The following is a 14,915-nucleotide window of genomic DNA, read 5'->3' on the forward strand; positions in this document are numbered from 1 at the left end:
AGGCAAGATGTAATAGCCTATATTTTAAGCAGGTTTAATACTGACTTTATAAATGAGATTTGATGAGTATAATAGCTTATATTTGCAGACACGTTTTAGTCAAAGTTAGCTATGTTCATATTAGTTAGGAATTACTTTGAGAATTATTTTTCATCGTCTAAAGTAAGTTCCAAGCACAAATAAGTTAGTATGAATTTTATATAATAGAGATATTGACTTAATGATTTTAAGCTTTGAAATAAAGAGAAACCCATTTTTAATTACAAATTATGTCTCCTCACTCATGCTATCTACTCTAGATGCTAGAGCATCACTCTCTCCTCTTCATAACTTCTCAATCAAGTGCCAAAGTGTATTTTTTCCCATAGATCAATTATTCTCTTAAGATTTCAGTTTAATGACCCAAGTGGTTAAGAATTGGGAGAAACCTTAAAACCAAAATAAAACCCCAAACAATAATTTTCTCTCTCCTCTGATTTTATACCCCGTGCTGTGCATGCTCAATTTCTGGATTTTTGAAGTCGGAATTTCCCAAAATTATTGAATCAAAGTTGTAGATCTCGAAAATTTATTGAACGTAGACCCAAAAATCACTTGATTTGGAGTTCAGAGCTCTGAGTTATGGTCTTTGCAAATTTGGTGTTGCTACCTCCATTTCTCTCTCCTCTGTTTTTATTTACCAATCTGTTGCCCCATTTATCTATAACATGCAATCCAATTTTGCTCTTTGTTGCTGAATCAAAGTTGTAGATCACTTCGAGCTAATGAATTTGGGCACAAAAATCACTTGATTTGGAGTTCGGAGCTATGAGTTATGGTCTTTGTAAGTTTGGTGTTCCTATCTTCATTTCTCTCTCCTCTGTTTTTATTCCGACAATCTGTTTCCTCAATTATCTATAACATGCAATCCAATTTTGCTCTTTGTTTCTGAATCAAAGTTGTAGATCACTTCGAGCTAATGAATTTGAGCACAAAAATCGCTCAATTTGGAGTTCGGAGCTATGAGTTACGCCTTACACAAGTTCAGCACTACTGTTGTACTTTGGGTTGCGCTGCTACCGTGATTGGCTTGTTTGCCTTGTTGCTGCCATTATTTTGGTATTCCTTTCCATATGAAGGTATAAGCTAATTTTTCTTAATTCCTCATCTCCTTTGATTCCAATTCAAGTGTGGTGCAATTGGATTTTATATTCTGATTTTAGAAATAAACTTGGTTCTCAATTTTGTTATTGATTAGCAAATATAATTATGATAAGAGTTGTTAAACTTAAAGATTGAATATTTTATCTTTCTTATTGGATTGAAGCTTCTAATATGAAGTAAGCCTCTTAAGTAAGTTTACAAAAATTGATTTTTATAAATTATGTCGTTTGAAAATACTCTCTGAAATCAGAATGATGTTAATTAGAGATGGAATTGATGTTGTGATGAGTTGGATTAGTAGAATGGGTTGTATATAAGAGTTGTGGTGGTTAGTTCATGGAAGAGCTTAGAAAGTATGAGTAATTCAATTTGTTTATCTAAATTGTTGTGAGGATGGTTAATGATTGTTGTTATTGTTTTGAGGTCGTTGTTGGAGTATGTATATGGAGATAATTATGAAGTTCGAGCTATAGTTGGTTATCCAGAATGTCGAATTATTGGGAATCGTTTAAGGTACACACATGTCCTTCCACCTTTGAATCTATATTCTGTTTTATGTGATTTCATGTGCTGAGCTTAATAAGCCTTTTATATAAATACAAAATTATTCAAAGTGTTATTCGTGTGTTTACAAGAGTTGTTAACTACATATTTGGTTTTAAGCTAGAGCGAAAGCTTATTTAGTGATGAGTTTTACTAAGTGATATTTTTATGAAGAACTGATTGGAGGTAGTTGAATCCTTCAATAATATAGATGTGTGATATTATTAAACCTACTTGTTTCCACATCGAATTTATAATAAGCTTCTTATGCTTAGTAAGTTGATCTTTTATATGAAAGTGTAGCTATGAGAATTAAAGCAAGGATCTTTAGTATATCTAACTATATAAATGGTTTTACAACAAGTACTCTCGATTTACGAACTAAGTCGGGACGTCGACTCGATATATGTATGAACTTGCTCTCGATTTAAACTATAGTTATATTTGAAAGTTTCAGAGAAAAAGAAAGAAATTTTGATCAAGGATGTTGAGTTAAAATTTTAGGTTTAAGACAATTGTGAAAATATTTGTGATATAAGTTTTATATGGAATTCTGAAAGTATGAAAAACTCTTTATTATGGTTTGAGATTTTGATTATATATGATCATGAACTTTGAAAATTATGACTTGGAGTTATGAACAAATATGGACTCGTGAAATTATAAATCAATTTTCTAGTTCTATTAATGACGGGGAGGACTTTACTCCTACTTAAATTTTTATGAAGAAGTTCTCATAGGAAAAAGTCTCTAAATTTGGGTCAATTTAATGAACATTATTTTCGGATTTAAGTTTGGAAACACGTAAGTCTAGTGAAACAAGTTAATCTTTACAGAATATCATGGATGAATTATGTTATATGGAGTTTGGAATCTAAGTTAGAATGAGTTTGCTGTGAGATGGGTACTTGTGAAGTTCTGTTTAAGAAATACAATTGTTGCTTTGAGGATATTATTAGTAGTCAAATATTCCAAGATTTACTTATGGCGTATAAACAAGGCTGAATGGTATCACTCGAAGATATCTCCGAAAAACATATGGAGCTTGATTATATAAGAATGAAGATTTGTGATGTCATAATTGAAGGATGAAGTAATTGTTGGGAGGTTCTAACTAAGAATGAAGATGTTATGTGTTGACGTAGATTAGATAGTTAGGGAATAGTAAATTGGATGTGAATTTCAAAGGTCAAATATTAATTTATGAGTTAATGGAGTTGTTACGAGAGGTTTTGAGTTCAGAGGATGTGTAGGATTTGAGATATGAATGTCGTATCAGTGAAATAAAGGATCCAATCTTGGTGGTGGTTTAGAGAGTATCGATTAGAGAGATATAATTTACAATACTTATGTAATAAAAGATCATATCCGCAAAGGGGTCAAGTAAAAGAGTTTGGAGCATAATTTCTTCTATTGGATGAGTAAGATTATATAAATGGATATTGGGAAAGAAAAATATAAATCTAGATAATAGAGAGCATGGTAATTAAAGTTATATAATGACAATACTAAGCTATGGTTTAAGACTAATATGAGCTTTCAGTACAAATACATGGGGACGTATGGTTGTGAATTATAAATTTAAGAAGGATGAGGCAACGAGTTGAGTATTGGAAATATGGAGTGAGATATTTTGACTTGCCATAGTAATTGTAGGTGATTTATGATAATGTAATAAGGTTATATTCTGGCAATGAAAGTTCATGTATTGGGAATAAGAAAACCTTTAAGGGAAAATTCATATCATGAGAATTTTGGAATGCTATAGTTTAGATGCTATAAGTTAAAGACGGAAGTCCAAGTACAAAGAGAAACTATTATGATGAAGGGAATTGCCAAAACATGTTAGAGGATACCTTATAGTCTACAAGTAAAATATTACAGGTTAATCGCACGAGCTTAGAATTGGGTCTCGATAATAGTAATTATCTTATAAGTCTTTGAGAAACATATTTTACATTTTGATTATGTTATGGGTTCACTGCGAAAGACATTTGATTTCGAATACGTTTTATGTATATTACTTCCTTTAAAAGAATATTTGAGGTAAGTGAGATTATTTGAGATTCGAGTTTGTGTTATAATAAGATTATTGAGGTTCAGGTATTTTGGATATGTTAATTACATTTCAACTTTGTTTTGTTTTATATTAATTTACGGACGGAAGTTTAAGTCGTTGATACACTTTGGAATTGAGTATGCGATACGAATTAAGAAAAGAGTATAAAGTTTTGAAAGATATAAGTTTGTGTTATTGAGAAAATAAGCATTATGATTTTGTATTGTTTTATGGGGAAAGTAAACAACATTTATGGAGCGAGATGCTCAATATGTGTTATGGAGCGGTATTGTTCCTTTGAGTAGTCATGATCCAAAAGTTATTGAGGTTAAGTTTTGGAAATTCCTAATTCGAAGTACCGAGCAGGAAGTTATGTTCATTTTAAGTTCAGTATTTTTCTGTAATTATTTTGACAAAAGTTCCAAATGTTCAAGTTAACTCAACCCTTTTGGTAAAGTTTAAATGATCACTAAGTGCCTATACGACTTTTACAAGCAGTAAAGAATTGATTATTTCCTTATATCTTTATACGTAACTAATATGTGAAATTGTTGACGTAAAACAAAAGATTTCAAAAGAAGATCCAAGTCTTGCAATGATTAGCAACACAATAGTAGTTGTGATTCTTTTTCCTCTCCATGGATAAATATGTGTTCTTTGGAACACGTGTGGTATTGATAAACTGTGCATTTAAACTATTTATGTAAATAAACTATGGATACAAGTGGGTAAAGGCCGATACCAAATAAGGTACGGTATGAACAACAACCCTTGGAGGATGGGTGATCTCCTTTCGAACCCTCGCTGGGTGGGTGAAGTCCAGCAAATAATAAAAATGGGACATGTCCTGGTTAAGGCTTGCAAGCATAAATATTTAAACGGTGGGGTGACGACCTCCATTAGCTTAGAGACAGTCGGCACCTTGTGTAAGGAGCCCCTCTTTATTCGTGATTGCTTTACCCAATGAAATTAAATGCTATAGACCCAAAGGGTTTTGAATGATCTAAGTGGTGATCTTCATGATAAAAATTCTTACTTTAATGCGATTGTGCAAGGATAGTAATCCTGAAATTTTTAAGCAAGCACCTTACTTGTGAAGCATGTCGAATTCTAGCATGAATTGTATATGAATGGTCTTAAGCCACCAAAAATGAGGTTTTGGGATGAGCTTATGTATTCAACTGTTGTTGAAATTTGTCCTTATGGCAAGGAACTTATTATCTGTAGTATATGTATGAGTACTCTTTATCGGACTTTCTAGTTAAGGGTTGCTGGTGTCGTAATAAAAACATTTCTAACTATTTGATTTTAAGTTTTTTTGAAGTTTGGGATTATTCCACTTGATGAGTAATAAACCGCACAACTATATATTTAAGCCACTAAAATGAATTTCTGGTTGGACAGTGTGTGTACTCAGTTTTTCTGATTTTGTTCTTGAACCTGTCCTGGTGGGGGCAGGGTTCATTGTTAGTGATTTTGCAGGGTTGATGTCGAGGACTTGGAATATGATTATTGATCAAGAAGAAGATTTTTATGTTTATGAATGGTGGGTTGAGGTTAAAGTTAGATGCTTTTTTTGGAAGTATTCGTAATCTGTTATTTGATTTTCAAGTTGTTATGTTGTGGGCTCCTGACCCACAGATCCATGATCGTTTTTATAGGTATTGTTTCCGCTGTGAATAAATGTAAATTCGAGGCTTGCTAAGTATTGATTGTGTTTTGTGTATCTTAAGTGTGATTAGTTAGTAGTTCGGAAGTGCGGGCTGTTATATATATATATATATATATATATATATATAATATATATATATAGGGCAAGATCAAGTGAGAATGCTCTTTACATCAGAAATGAGAATGAATCTCAACCACACAATTGGGTTAGAGTTACAACACTTGTTCATTAGAGTTATACCCCCTAAATAAAATTTGAGCCCAAAAAAAAAAAAAAAATTTGAAATTCTTTTCCTAATATTCTTTTTTTCGAAGTTACGTCACTTTTTCATTAGAGTTACATCATTTATTCATAAGATTTAGAGCACATAAAATTCATTCTCATATGAACTCACTTATATATGTGTATATATATATATATATATATATATATATATATATATATATATATATATATAGGAAAATTTGCACAAAACCACCTTAAGTTTTCACTTATTTAGAAACTCCCACCTTTATTTTTTTTCCCTAAATTTCCACCTAAACTTTACAAAGCCTTTATAAATTCCCACCACTTAACAGATTTTGCCAAACTCCGTTAGTGGTGGGACCCACATCAATTATTTCTTTTGTTTTCCCCTCCAAACTACTCACTTCCCCTTTTTATATGAGAGAATTTCCCTTTTCACCCTTTGATCCTTCACCTACATTTTATTAGAAGGAGGTCTGCCCCGTTTGTTGCTTGTGTTGGAGGGAAATTCTCTTATATAAGAAGGGGGAAGTGAGTTGTTTGGAGGGAAAAACAAAAGAAATAACTGATGCGGGTCCCACCACTAACGGAATTTGACAAAATCCGTTAAGTGGTGGGAGTTTATAAAGGTTTTGTAAAGCTTAGGTGGAAATTTAGGAAAAAAAACACATAAAGGTGGGAGTTTCTAATAAGTGAAAACTTATATATAGGTTTGGACCTTTTCATTATTATTTCACTATTCTATGAGAACTGATGACGTTATTTGGTAAGTTGATATTTTTATATCTTTCAAAGTAGATTGGTTGTTGGCTACGTTCAACAAATAAGAGGATTGGAGTAAAGAATGAATTAATCTTTGGTTGTTCCCTTTTCATTATTATTTCACTACTCTATGAGAACCGATGACCTTATTTGGTAAGTTGATATTTTTATATCTTTCAAAGTAGTTTGATTGTTGGCTACGTTCAACAAATAAGAGGATTGGAGGAAAGAATGAATTAATCTTTGGTTGTTCCCTTTTCATTATTATTTCACTACTCTATGAGAACCGATGACCTTATTTGGTAAGTTGATATTTTTATATCTTTCAAAGTAGTTTGGTTGTTAGCTACGTTCAACAAATAAGAGGATTGGAGTAAAGAATGAATTAATCTTGGTTGTTAAGTTGTGTGATCAATTATCTAATCCTAAGATAAAAATGGAAGTTGTATTATTTGATCATTATATTATCTGTCTTGCTTGTGAGTCATAACAAGTAATAAATGGTAAATCATATAAAGTGAAACGTGGATAGCAATGCCTTTAGACTGGTAGAGAGTTGAAATACTTCGGTAGCCATGGTTGTAATACTCCGTATTTCTAGAATTAATTCGTAATAATTAAGAAATACCAAGAAAATAATTAAATGATATTTTAGTATTATTTAGAGAATAATAAGAATAGAATAATAATAATACGAGTCGGTTGTGTTAATTTCGGATTTATAAAGGGTAAACCGAGTTCACCCGATCTAAGGTTACCACTTTTAGAAGGGTATAAAAAGGAAAATTAAGAGGAGAAATCTCAGAAACCCTAAATTTCTTCCTCTCCTCCTTCAGCCGTCACTCCACTTTTTTCTCTCTCCTCTCTCGCTGCTCTCCTCTTCTCCCTCGCTGATTCTTCCTCTCCTCTCTCGCTGACCTTCGCTCTTCTCGTCTCCCTCGCTGTACTCCTTCTCGGATCATCGTCGAGGTGTGGCGAGCGACGAGGCTCGCGAGCGTAGTGGTGTGCGTTCGAAGTTCGGCGCGAGCGAGGCTCGGGTGCAAGCGAGTGTGTGAGTGAAGGCAGGACGCGACGTTGTGTGAGGGGCTCGAAGCGCGCGACGAGGGTGCGCGAGACAAGCGAGCAGGTCCTCGTGCGAGAGGTTGTGCGGGACACTGCGAGGCTCGCGGGCGACAGACGCGGATGTAGCGCGAGGCGAGTGGTTTGAGCGCTGAGCGACGAGGGTTGAGGGTCTGGTGCAAGGCTCGAAGGACGCGACGAGGGCGGCACGATTCTGCTGCTGCTGCTTGGGGTGACGTGCGCGAGTAGCCGAGTGTGGGTGTTGCGCCATTGCCGAAAATCGGTCGCCGAAACTTGATTGCCGGCGAGCTTAACGATATAAAACCAATTATATATTGAAAATATTATATTAAGTTTAATTATAATTTATGTTTTCATAATTATGTTAAATTATAATTAGTTAATTAATAATTCAAGTTAATGAGTTCATTTTATTATTCTGACTATAATTGCGAATATAACTTTTGGACATAATACTAGATCGGACCTAAGACTTTTGGACATAAGACTTTGGACATAAAACATGGTTGGACTTATAATGTAATTGGTTTGGTAAAGATAGTGGACTAATGACACTAACTAATATTAGTATGTTCATTAACCTTAATCCCTAAAAAACGTTAAACTCTTTATAATAGAAAAGTAACGAAAATTCATAAACAAGGTGTTTAGTTATCGTTTACTTCGAATTATTAAACCGTATAGTCTTAGTTACGTAGTAGTTGTTAATGTTATCAACGACGTAGCACTAAAGTTTAATTTAACGGTTTAGGTCCCAATTTCATAAGCGGAAACGTTCGATTAAGACAGCGAAAATTCTCCGTTACAAGGTACGTACGCGTACCAGTTTAATCCCAAGTATTAGTATCATGATTAGGTTGCAATCTATGTTATTGGAACCTAGAAGCATGATAGGGAACGTTTGATTGATTGAGATTATCTGGTTAGACATTTGTAATTGAAATCGATATGTTGCATTGGAATGCGTAATTCTATCGTAGTATAAACATGAGCATTTTTAATCTTATCCATAGTGTAACAAGGTTGTTACAAGAGATATGATTCGAGCATTGTAACTAAGAGGACAGGTAAAATGATTCTATGTATCCATAGTGTAACAAGAGTGTTACAAGAGATACAATTTGAGCATTGTAACTAAGAGAACAGGTAAATGACTCTATGTGGTTATGAAATGAATGGTTAATATTAAAATGAATTATGGCAATAACTTGTAGCTGGATTCCCTACAAGTGATGAACAATGGGAGGAGTGTGGGACTTGTCCTACGCTCCTACGCAGGCCTACTGTGACGACAGTAGTGTCCTTATATTTTTGATAACTCAAGTAGGCGGAAGGTTCCGTTCGATCTTGGGGGTATGCATACTAAGGTGATGGGTGTGAGACGGAACAAAACCATATTTGCATTTCATCTAATAGACCTAGTGTCTATTAAGGATTCAGTAGCTCGTATGATTCTAGTAAGATGACGGTGCCCGTTCGATGCCAAATAAAGATTAAAGATTAAAGGTTAAAGGATGTAATATAATGTAGCATCATGCTTAAGATTGTTCATGTGTACATCATTTATGCTTATATGTATTCAATTGTTCATTACGTACTCAGCATAGCTGATTGGGTGTTATTATGTGTTTGATGAACTGCGATGAACCATTGATGCTACAATGGGGAGCAGACTAGGTGTGCTGGAGCTGCTGCATGATACCGAGCATTCGGGGGCTTGTCTTTGGTATTTGCATTTAAAGCATTTTGAAATAAGTATTATTGGTTTTTCCAGGACTTACATAAATAGTTTGTGGTTTGAATGAAAGGGGTCGTTGATGATTCCCGGGTTGTATTTATATTTTAATTCTGCTGCATTTTAGTTTTCAAGACAATGTTTTAAGTTATCGTTAACTTTTATTATGCCTTGCGTTCCATCGCGGCGGTAACGCCCCCGAAGTCGACGCGACGTAGCAGTGGTAGACGCGTGTGGATTTTGGGGGTGTTACAATGGCTTTCCTGGGATCGGATTGATCGTCGTTCCCCTTTTATTTTAAAGGTTCCTCGATATCATAAGTCATGGGAATATGGAGTCGTACCCGTATTTCGTATTCCAAAATGAAGGCTGGTTTTTAGTCAGACAACTCGTTTCATTGTCTATTCTATTTAAGTAATTGAATTATTGGTTGTGAAATTTAGTTTAGTAAGAGTTATCTCCAAGTTGTTATTTTATTATTTATTCTTGTTGCTATGTAGTAGTATCATGTTAGGATTATTTATTTACTTATTATATAGTACTCAGCTTTGCTGATTACGTGCTTTTGTTTGTGTATGTTGATCATGGTTATGCCTTATTGATCCTGTGATGATCCATTTTGGTGAGCAGACTCTAAGGATCAATAGTGTATTGTCATTTATCTCTTAAATACTTATACATATATAACATGTTTCAAAACCTTTAATGATACTTTATGATAATCCTTTTTATGGTTGTGACGTCTCATGTGAGATGTTTGTGTTGCAAGTCATTAAAGACTTAATATTTGTTCGTGACAACTGCTTGCTATATGTGCAATGTGTATTTGGTTAAGAAAGTACAGGTTGATGTGTGTGTCACTGAGATAGCTATTATGTTATTTTCAGCGTAGAATGGTTCGGGAGGGAGGCACGCCTGAAACCTATCTGAATATCGAGCAATCGATAGGTGACTTGGTGCAAATCACTGCCAACCTAGCTAGCCCAAGGTCACAATCGTGAAGGGGATTTATCTGAAAAGGTTGCCCGTAGGAACCCACCAATACTGAATGGGAAAGGGGGACCTGAAGAATTAGAGAACTGGGTTGGGGAATTCGATAAACTTTTCTTCACCTTATCCTGCCCTGATGAGAAAACTGTGCCCTTTGCGAGCTACTACCTTCAGGGAGATGCTCATTTCTGGTGGACCCAAGCTAAGAGCAACCTCCTGAGTCAGCCTGATTTTGGGTGGGAAACCTTCAAAAAGGCCTTCAGGGATAAATATTACCCTCCATACCTTAAGAAGCAGAAAGCCCAGGAATTTATGATGTTGGAACAAGGGACTCTGTCTGTTGAGGAGTACTACCGGAAATTCATTGAGCTGATGAGATTTGCCCCGGAAATAGCACCTACTGAGGAATCTAAAGCCTCACGTTTCGAACTAGGACTTACCCTTGACCTGCAAGGAAGACTAGGGGGAGATACATTCACCTCTTTAGATCATGTGTTTGGCAAAGCTGCTCATCTTTATGCCATCAGAAGAGAGAGGAAGGGGGTAAGCAGGGTGAGAAACGAAAGGATAATCCAAACCCTGAGGTCAGAAGTTTAGAAGAACATAATGGGAACCAAAACCATCAAGACCCTCAAAGGAATTTCGGTAAGGGACCCAATAACAACAACTTAATCCCAACAACAATAACCGCAATCAACAAACCAATAACCGTAGACTGAGCGTGTGTATAGGTGTAGAAAGTGCCCTAACAACCATCCTGGTAGAGACTGTGAGGGTAACAAGGTGGAATGTCGAGAATGCGGGAAATTGGGACATAGGGCATATGAGTGCTTATATCGAAACAAACTGAACCCCAATGGCCAAAAGAATGGGAATTACGGGGACAAACCTCGAAATGGAAATGGAAACGGGAATGGAAATGGGGGAAGTGCTTACAATGGGAATTCTAACTACTCCAAGCCTGTAAACAACACCAATAATCAGACATCTAATGGGAACAATGCAACCAATTCCCAAGATAAGGGCATGGGAAGGCTTATATGATGTCGACTAGAGAACAAGAGGCTCGAAGGGATGTTGTCTCGGGTACATTTTCTATCAACTCCACTCCTGTTAAAGTATGTTTGATTCTGGAGCATCATTGTCATTTATTGCCCATTCAACTGTTAGGACTTTAACATTGATCGAGTCTGAGTCGATTTCTATGCCTATAGTCATTCCGTCTGGGGATACTGTTAATTACTCTAAAAGATTTCTAAAATTGCCACTGAAAAATAGGGAGGGTTTCTTTCCTTCTGATCTGATAGAGTTTAACTTATCAAACCTAGATGTTATTTTGGGGATGGATTGGCTTGGAAAGTACATGGTAAGATAGATTGCGATGCGCAAAAAGTGGAACTGAGAGATCCTTCGGGAAAAAGAGTGTCATATAGGAGAATACCTCGAGAACCTGGAATTAAGGTGATCAATGCCTTACAACTTAAGAACTACGTAGACAAGGGATGGCCTCTCTTTATGTGTTCGGTGAGAAGAATTGAGGATGATCCGTTGAGGCCTGAGGATGTGCCAGTAGTCCGAGAGTTCCAGGATGTTTTTCCTGAAGATATACCTGGTATGCCACCAAGGAGAGATGTAGAGTTCACCGTTGACCTAGTACCTAGGACTGGACCAATTTCGAAACCCCATATCGAATGGCTCCAGCAGAAATGAACGAGTTGAAAAACCAGTTGGAGGAACTACTCGACAAAGGGTATATTAGACCTAGCATGTCACCATGGGGAGCACCCGTCTTATTTGTGAAAAAGAAGGATGGTAGTTTGAGGTTGTGTATAGACTATCGGGAGTTGAACAATGTCACTGTGAAAAAAAGTACCCATTGCCTAGGATTGATACTTGTTCGACCAACTTCAGGGTGCGGGATGTTCTCCAAAATAGATTAAGGTCAGGTTACCATCAATTGAGGATTGTTATCATGATATACCTAAGACTGCCTTCAGGACAATATGGCACTATGAGTTTACGGTATGCCTTTGGGTTATCTAATGCACCTGCAGTTTTCATGGACCTTATGAATAGGATCTTTCGACCCTACCTCGATAAATTTGTCGTTGTATTCATAGACGATATACTGATCTATTCTAGGAGCAAGGAGGACCATGAGGGTCATTTGAGAGTCATTTTACAGACACTTAGGGACAACCAACTATATGCGAAGTTTTCGAAGTGTGAATTTTGGTTGGAAAGAGTGTCATTTTTGGGTCACTTGTCTCCAAGGAGGGTGTGTCAGTAGATCCTGCAAAGATCAAAGCCGTGAGTGAATGGCCTACTCCAAAGAATGTCACAGACATAGAAGTTTCTTGGGTTTAGCCGGTTACTATAGGAGATTTGTGAAAGACTTCTCCAAAATAGCAAAGCCCATGACCACTTTGATGAAGAAGGATTGTAGGTTTAACTGGAATGAGGACAGTGAGAAAGCCTTTCAAACGCTCAAAGAAAGGTTAACATCATCCCCTGTCCTAACCTTGCCTTATGGGAATGAGGGATATGATGTATATAGTGATGCGTCCAAGAATGGGTTGGGTTGTGTTCTTATGCAAAATGGGAAGGTCATAGCTTATGCGTCTCGGCAGTTGAAGCCGTATGAAGTCAATTACCCAACACACGACTTAGAATTGGCCGCAATAGTGTTTGCCCTAAAAATCTGGAGACACTACCTTTACGGGGTGACTTGTCGAATCTTCACTGATCACAAAAGTCTCAAATACATCTTCACCCAGAAAGACCTTAATATGAGACAGCGCAGATGGTTAGAGCTCATCAAGGATTATGACTTAGACATCCGTACCATGAGGGTAAAGCCAACGTCGTTGCTGATGCGTTAAGTCGCAAGTCTAGCCATAGCCTGAATACATTAGTCGTTGCCGACAAACTTTGTGAGGAGTTCTCTAGACTCCAGATAGAAGTTGTTCATGAAGGGGAGGTGGAAAAATTGCTGAGTGCCTTAACCATCGAGCCTAACTACCTAGACGAAATAAGAGAGTCAACCTGGGGATGTGAACTTGAGCGAGTCAAAGCAAAGCTTAAGGAGGGAAAAGCAGAAGGGTTTGCGATCCATGAGGATGGAAGCATAAGAATAAGGGTAGGTGGTGGTCGTACCAAAAATGTGAAGAATTGAAACAAAAGATAATGGGTGAGGGTCATAACACGACTTATTCCGTCCACCCAGGGGGAGATAAGTTATATAAGGACCTCAAGAAGATGTTCTGGTGGCCTGGGATGAAGAGAGCAGTAGCTGAATTTGTTTCAAAATGTCTAACGTGCCAGAAAGTCAAAAGTGAACACAAGAGACCTCAAGGAAAGATTCAACCTTTAGACATTCCGACATGGAAATGGGACTCTATATCCATGGATTTCGTTGTAGCCTTACCTAGGAGTCGGGGAGGCAATAATACCATATGGGTGATAGTGGAAGACTAACCAAAACAGCAAGGTTCATACCTATGAAAGATACGTGGAGTATGGAAGCCTTAGCCAAGGCTATGTGAAAAATGTCATTCGATTGCATGGAGTACCCACGAGTATAGTATCAGATAGAGATTCGCGATTCCTTTCGAATTTCTGGAAAAAGGTTCAGGAAGCTTTTGGTAGTGAGCTATTGATGAGTACAGCTTTTCACCCAGCTACAGACGGTCAAACCGAAAAACTATTCAGACCTTAGAGGACATGTTGCGAGCATGTGCCTTAGAATACCAAGGATCATGGGAAGACCATTTGGACCTCATAGAATTCTCATACAACAACAGCTACCATGCTAGTATTAAGATGGCACCATTTCGAAGCACTATATGGGAGAAAGTGTCGTAGCCCTTTTGTTGGAACGACATTAGTGAGACTGTGGTGTTAGGACCTGAGATGATTCAGGAGACAATGGATCAGGTGCGATTCATTCAAGAAAAGATTAAGGCTGCACAGGACAGGCAGAAATCCTATGCGGATCAGAAGCGAAGGGATGAGAATTACGAAGTCGGGGAAAAAGTATTGCTTAAGGTGTCTCCAATGAAAGGAGTGATGCGATTCGGGAAAAAGGGGAAGCTAAGCCCTAAATTCATAGGACCATATGAGATTCTGGCGAGAGTAGGCAAAGTCGCTTATCGCCTAGATTTGCCCAATAACTTAGAAAGGGTCCATAATGTGTTTCACGTATCCCAACTCCGGAGATACGTACCTGATGAGTCACATGTACTTGAACCTGGAAAATGTCAAAAAGACGAAACCTTATCCTATGAGGAGAAACCTGTCCAGATCCTAGACCGCAAGGCGTAGTACGAGGAATAAGGACATCAGAATTGTCAAAGTGTTGTGGAGAAATCAAAATACTGAAGAAGCCACCTGGGAAGCGAAGATGCAATGCGTCTGAAGTACCCTGAGCTTTTTCAAGAGGTACGTGAGTTACGGGGACGTAACTTTTCTTTTAAGGGGGAAGAATGCGATAGAATTTCGCGCTTTCACCCTAAAGTATGTTAATTATGATATTATTTGTAGTTATTGCTGATCATTGTCGAACGTTAGAAAACGCTTATGAAATTTTGGGACTTAGAAGTGCAAAAGATCGTCGTTAAGACTGGCTACCTCCAAGTTTCGGGACGAAACTTCTTTTAAGGGGGAAAGCCTGTAATACTCCGTAT

The 14,915-nt window shown here is 36.9% G+C and overlaps 1 long non-coding RNA gene across 3 annotated transcripts; it reads left to right on the forward strand.

Moving 5' to 3' along the window:
- Window positions 1-387: 387 nt before the first annotated feature.
- LOC104887107 (uncharacterized) lies at window positions 388-9,510 on the forward strand. 3 transcript variants are annotated; one of them, XR_008968002.1, is made up of 4 exons: window positions 388-823; window positions 939-1,118; window positions 5,204-5,291; window positions 9,178-9,510. It is a non-coding gene; the product is annotated as an uncharacterized LOC104887107 (long non-coding RNA). The 3 variants fall into 3 exon arrangements; XR_008968001.1 differs by lacking the exon at window positions 9,178-9,510 and having other exon boundaries at window positions 5,204-5,471; XR_008968003.1 differs by lacking the exons at window positions 5,204-5,291; window positions 9,178-9,510 and adding an exon at window positions 1,567-1,638.
- Window positions 9,511-14,915: the final 5,405 nt, after the last annotated feature.

This window comes from Beta vulgaris, chromosome 2, assembly GCF_026745355.1.
Source record: "Beta vulgaris subsp. vulgaris cultivar EL10 chromosome 2, EL10.2, whole genome shotgun sequence".
Classification (NCBI taxonomy): Eukaryota; Viridiplantae; Streptophyta; class Magnoliopsida; order Caryophyllales; family Amaranthaceae; genus Beta; species Beta vulgaris.